The 6,093-nt window shown below is 41.2% G+C and overlaps 1 pseudogene; it reads left to right on the top strand.

The window, feature by feature from the left end:
- The first annotated feature begins 891 nt into the window (after window positions 1-891).
- Window positions 892-1,847, top strand: LOC142251768 (olfactory receptor 8G17-like; annotated as a pseudogene).
- Window positions 1,848-6,093: the final 4,246 nt, after the last annotated feature.

Raw genomic sequence — 6,093 nt, 5'->3', positions numbered from 1 at the left:
GGCGTCACAAAGGTCTATCCTTAAGGCTGCTTTACACGGTATGACCGATTGTGCAATTTCACAATCGATCATACCTGCCCCCGTCCTTTTTGCGTCACGGGCAAATCGCTGCCCGTGTCGCACAAAGTCGGTAACCCCCCGTCACACGTACTTACTTCTCGTGCGACCACGCTGTGGGCGGCGAACGTTCACTTCCTGGAGAGGGAGGGACGTTCGGCGTCACAGCGATGTCACACGGCCGCCGGCCAATGGAAGTGGAGGGGCGGAGATGAGCGGGACGTAAACATCCCGCCCACCTCCTTCCTTCACATAGCCGGCGGCGGCCGCGTGACGCAGGTGAGCTGCTGTTCATCGTTCCCGGGGTGTCACACGGAGCGGCGTGTGCTACCACGGAAACGATGAACAACTAAATTAAACGATATTATGGAATCTAGCGACCAGTACATGACTCACGATTTGTGAGTGATACTGCGTCGCTAGGAGGTGTCACACAGGTCGGCATCGCCAGCGATGCCGGATGTGCGTCACAAAAACCGTGACCCCGATGATCTATCGCACGATAGATTGTCTGGTGTAAAGCAGCCTTTAGACTTTTGTCAATCCAAACAATTGGCCGATTGATGGTCACTGTGGTGATCCCTTTTCATTTGAATGTGATAACAATGCAGTGAGATGTAATACCAGTCATAGACAATAACACTAAACAAATTATAGACCTATGTCTCGTAAACTATGAGGGACTGCCATGAGTCAGATACTCACCAATCTAATATTGGTTTTGTGATCCTGGAAAATTTCTTTAATGGTAATGTAATATTTAATATATTTCATATACTAATGTCTGCTTCATTTGTGAAACGCAGGGGTTAGTTACAACACAAACCATGAAGTATGGAGCAAGGAAATTGGACTATGGTGACATATTTCATTATTAAAGGGATATCTGATGTCCCAGAGTTGCAGCTTCCAATTTTTCTTCTTGTTCTTCTGATATATCTAATTACACTTGGTGGAAACATGACCATTTTAATGGTGGTCTGTCTGGATCGTGTACTCCACACACCCATGTACTTCTTTTTGGGAAATCTGTCCATAGTGGACATGTCTTCTACAACTGCTGTCTCCATAAGGTACTTTTAATATTTATCACTGGTGACAGAGTTATTTCATATGTGAGTTGTATAGCACAAGTTTATTTTTTGGGATGGCTCATTAGTGATGAACTGCTGATACTAACAGCCATGGGTTACGATCGGTATGTGGCCATCTGCCACCCCCTGAGATATGCCGCAATCATGAACTGGAGACTTTGTTGCTGGTTGGCCGTTGCATGTTGGGTGGTGAGCTTTGTAGAAATCACTCCTTATGTTATTTTGGTGACGAGTTTTTCCTGCTATAAATCTAATGTGATGTACCACTTCTTTTGTGATCTGGTACCCCTCAAAAAACTTGCATGCAAAGTGGACTCTTCATTTGAAATGTTTACGATAATTGAAGGAGTTTTCATCTTGACCATTCTTCCCCTGCTTCTCACCATTATATCTTACATATTTATTATCAACTCTATATTGAAGATTCGCACTAGTAGTGGAAGACGTAAAGCCTTCTACACTTGTTCGTCGCACCTCACTGTCGTCATTCTTCTCTACATCACTCTGATTAGTCAATACCTAAGTCCAACTTCAAATGACATAGAATACAAAAAACTTCTCTCTCTCTTCAATATGGTGGCGGTGCCAATGTTAAACCCAATGATTTACAGCCTGAAGAACCGAGATGTAAAGTTGGCCTTACAACGACAGTTACAACTTGTCAGTAAGAAATGTAATGTGTTTGCAGCAGGGTAGCTCAGTGTTTGGCACTGGCGTTTTTCTGACTTGTGTGACCTGGGCTTAAATCCAATCAAAGGAAACCTCATGGAATTTTTATGATCTCCGTGTTTTGCTGTTCTTCCTTCCTTTATTCTAAAAACATCCTAAAATTTACCTGTCTATTAAATTGGTCCTTTTGAATGTTTCAGACACTAGAAAAAAAGACTTATATTGCCCTGATGCACCATCTAGTCCGGTCCTCCATAGCAGCCAGACCGGGCAAAAATTCACAATGTTGGCAGTGCGCCATCCAGTCCGATCCTCCATAGCAGCCAGACCAGGCAGGACTTCACAATGTTGGCGGTGTGTCATCCAGTCCGGTCCATCATAGCAGTCAGACCAGGCAAGACTTCACAATGTTGGTGGTATGCCATCCATTACGGTCCTTTATAGCAGCCGGACCATGCAAGACTTCACAATGTTGCCGGTGTGCCATCCAGTCCGGTCCTTCATAGCAGTCAGACTGGGCAAGATTTGACAATGTTGGCCATAATGCTTAGCCCCTCTAGTGTTTTCTAGGCGGCCCTGAGACATCATGAAATCGCTGGTGCCTAATTAACGCTGGGGACAGCCAGGATGCTGGCCTGAGAATTGAAGACAGCCCTGTTCCGGCTGCCATGGAGGACTAGACAATGTCAGACCAGGGCTGCACAAATCTCAAGTGTTTAATTTCCAATGGCGCTCCACAGAATAAACTAAACAAAGCACCGTCTTCTTTGAAATCACTGGGTTGTCAATGAGATCCGTAAGTTTGTTCAGTTCCCTGGAGATGTTCTCTGCAACTGCTATAACTAATGGATGAAGGCCCTTAACAGTGGGCTCCTTCAATTGCTTTAACTATTCAATATAGAATAAGTTTTCACAACCTTTTTAGCATTTTCAAACACATTGAAATCACGTATAATTAGTTATTTCACAAAATTATCAAAATGACATACGGTATTTATTTTAAAAATTTAATTTTGTATGTTTTTCTTTTGTTGTCATCCTTCAATAAATATTCATACAGTGCCTTGCAAAAGTATTTGTATCCTGTTAACTTTTCACATTTTTTTCATGTTACACCCACAACCCTAAATATTTTTTGTATTCAACCCCTATATTCTGATACTCCTAAATAAAGTCATGATTAACCAATTGCCTCCAGAAGTCACTTAATTAGTAAATTGAGTCCACTTGTGGGTACTTTATTGTCAGTATAACTAAAACTGTTCTGTGAAGGCCTCAGAGGTTTGTTTCAGAACATTAGGGATCAAACAGCATCATGAAAACCGAGGAACACACCGGACAGGTCACAGATAAAGTTGTGGAGAAGAGTAAAGCAGGGTTAGGTTATAAAAAATACTTGCTACTTTGTATATCACATAAAATTCCAATAAAATACATTTAAGCTTGTGGGTGTAACATGAAAAAATTGTGGAACAGTTCCCAGGGTATGTATATTTCAAATAAGTACGGTATATAGGGGTTTTTTCTTATTATTTTTTGTATTAGTAAATGCTCTTTGAATGACGTGGGACTGAAAGTTCCTGTATTCCTCTTCATTTCTAAAACACAGGGGTTTAAATAAAAAAAGGTGACATATTTCATTATTAAAGGGATATTTGATGTGCTAAAGTTTCAACTTCCAACATTTCTTCTTGTTTTTCTGATATATGTAAGTGCTATTTGTTCTTTGTCTGATCTTTCTTGGTTGCAATATGACAATCATCCAATTGGTTTGCTCGAATTATCATCCAAACCCATGTAGGTACCTATCTATCTTGTATATGGGCCCTGCTACCATTGTCCTAAATGACATTTGAGCTGTGTCCCTTGGATTAAAGACTCATGCAAGTTGTAGAGCTCATAATTTGTTTTTGTTTTCAGAGACTCCTCAACATAGTGCTCATTTTTTAGACAAACATTTCATATATTTTGATAATTGCAGTCATTTTTAATTGTAAGTAAAGCATAAATGCGCAACACAAGTTCCTCACATCTTACAGTTGTTTTTCACCTTCTCACCACCTTCGTCAGCCCGTTCGAGCTGTCTCACAAGTCTACTCAACACTATAACAAGCTCTATTTAATATAGCAGCTCCAAAGTATAACGTCAATATGTAAGATCAGTTTTAAGGGATGTATTAAGATTTAGAGTAGCTGTATACATCTACAGTACATGCACTATTGGTGGTTATCTCGGAAAGGCCTGGATTGCACAAGTCTGCTGAAGATGTCCGGCTACAAATCCCACCAAGGACATCTCCAAGTAGAATGTATGTCCTCCCTGTCTTTCCACCGGGTTCTCTGGTTTCCTCACACACTTTAAAGACATATTGATAGGAAATTCAGATTGTGAGCCCTAAATGGGTTTCTCAAACCAAAACTGATGTAACCTGCAGTCAATAGAGGAGGCTCCATACAAATATGGGTCACATTCTCATCAGTAGCTGTTGAATGGCAAACAAGTTATTACATGGCAGTACAACATAATACATGGTTGGAATAAATCTGACATAGATGGAGCCATTATTTGCAATGATTCCTTACTTAAATTTAATGTTTAGCTATGACCAAATAATGTGTAATGCTGGCGCCCCTGCACTGTCCCAGCTCGTCACCTCAGCAGGGAAACTGACATACTCAGCTCTGATGCCAGTCTGTTCGCTCCCCACACTCCAGGTCTTGCGTACCTCACGCAGGTCTCCTGTCAATGTCTTTAGCATGTGCTGTCCCCCAGCCTCTTAAATGGGAAGCATGTCCACTCAGAAAGGTTTCCCAGCATATGGCTGGTAGGCACAGGGTATTTAAGGCATCTTTCTTTGTAGTGAGGTGCCTGAGCAATTAGGCTCCTGGTTAGTCTGATCCTGTCAGTACTTCAGTCTGCTGTCTGCATGTTGTTTTAGTTTCTGAACCCATAATGCCTCCCTGTGTTCCCAACCTGTCCGGTCTGTCTTGTGAACCAGTACCTTTCCTGCCAGTCTATCTCCAGAACCTGTATCCATCCTGCCTGTCTCCAGTTCCTGAATCTATCCTGCCATCTGTGTACCCGAACCCAATCTACTTGTCTCCAATATCTGCCAGTCTAGCTGGTCTCTTGAATGTACTCCATCCTGTCAGCCTACACTACCTACTCCATCCTGCCTGCCCTCTATACCTGCATCCCTGACTTTTGGGTCAGCTGCTGTAGTATCGGAGACCGCCCTGGAGTAGTACCTAGAGGCTACCGGAAACCCAGTCCATCCTCACCATCAGAGGGTCTGGTGAAAACCTGGTAGGTACTTAGTCACGCCGCTCCAGGATAAGCCCAGTCCATAGCAAAGTGGGTCCAAACCCGTTAAAGTAACATAATGCACTGGGTCTTGACTTGAGTGATATCCATAATAATGACCAAAAGGGAGAGGTTTGTGATCTAAAAAGCTGCCTCTAAGAGAACTAAAGCAGTCTAGGGTGCAACTAAATCTCTTCATAAGGACAAGGATTGTAATAAGAAGTCACAAAGACACAGCATTAGTAAAAAAAAACCAAAACAACCAAAAATGCGACAGAACTAAAAAATACAAATAGTAGAAGTATTTTTTTATTGAATATAGGTTAACAAATATATATGTCCATTAGGTTTGATACATGTATGTTTCTTAATCTATACTCAATAAAAACTACTTTTAGTATTTGCATTCATTTTAGCCCTGGCACATTTTTTGTTATGTTGGATTTCTTAAATCTCTAAATAGAATACTAGCAGGTATTACTAGAGGGATCAATGGAGCGTAAAACAAGCCGTCTTACCGTTGAGTCCAATATTTTATAGCATGTAATAAGATACTTCTAGCGGCATGATTCTGGTAAATTGGTGAACTAATTTAATCCTTAAATCTGTTGATGAGTCTTTTTAACCCGTTCAGCCCCAGAGCGTTTACCGGTTTTGCGTTTTTGTTTTTTGCTCCCCTTCTTCCGAGAGCCGTTACCTTTTTATGTTTCTGTCAATCTTGTCATATGGGGCTTTTTTTTGCGGGACGAGTTGTACTTTTAAAAGAAACCATAAGTTTTACCATATAGTGTACAGCAAAAACAGCAAAAAAATTCCAAGTGTGGAAAAACTGCAAAAAAACTGTGATTACACAATAGTTTTTTGGATATTTTATTCACTGTGTTCACTATATGGTAAAACTGATGTGTCATTGTGATGCCTGAGGTCAGTGCGAGTTTGTAGACACCAAACATGTGTAGGTTTAGATAG

The sequence above is a fragment of the Anomaloglossus baeobatrachus genome, chromosome 9, assembly GCF_048569485.1.
Source record: "Anomaloglossus baeobatrachus isolate aAnoBae1 chromosome 9, aAnoBae1.hap1, whole genome shotgun sequence".
NCBI lineage: Eukaryota > Metazoa > Chordata > Amphibia > Anura > Aromobatidae > Anomaloglossus > Anomaloglossus baeobatrachus.
The sequence above is the reverse complement of the archived record's forward strand: the minus strand, read 5'-3'. Positions and strand labels throughout refer to the sequence as shown.